Here is a 522-nt window from a genome sequence, read left to right as displayed (position 1 = left end):
TTTATGTAGGATTACACATTTAACTATCAATGTTTTGAGTAATTCCATTGTCAACTATGGGTATTTGCTATTCAAACCGTTTGTTATCTGCACATTATTAATAAAGTCAAGTAGATAAGTCCCCAACAAGTTGACTCTTCCTTTTCAACAAGGAGCATGCTTACAAGGGAAATAAAGGAAGCTAAGACATTGATTGAGATCGGTGGTCTAACGGGAATCTCAGCATACATATGGTTTGAATTAACAAAACCCTATGTCAATTTAATATGTGGCTGAAGATACCTATATATATTACTGTAAGCGGTACCAAGTTGCTAATCTTTGAATTCAGAAACCACTCGAATTTCCTTCTACAGAGCCAAATTAGAATCTAATACATTTCACATAATTTTCTTATACTAAACCAGTTCATTTGGTTTTATGGGCGTAGTTTAATGCACAAGAAACTATTTGATTAGAAAGATATTTCTATTTGATTAACAAAAATTGTCCTTTTATTCTCCATTTGGAGAATAAACTTTG

Source organism: Asparagus officinalis, chromosome 10, assembly GCF_001876935.1.
Source record: "Asparagus officinalis chromosome 10, Aspof.V1, whole genome shotgun sequence".
Classification (NCBI taxonomy): Eukaryota; Viridiplantae; Streptophyta; class Magnoliopsida; order Asparagales; family Asparagaceae; genus Asparagus; species Asparagus officinalis.
Note: the sequence above shows the minus strand (reverse complement) of the source record.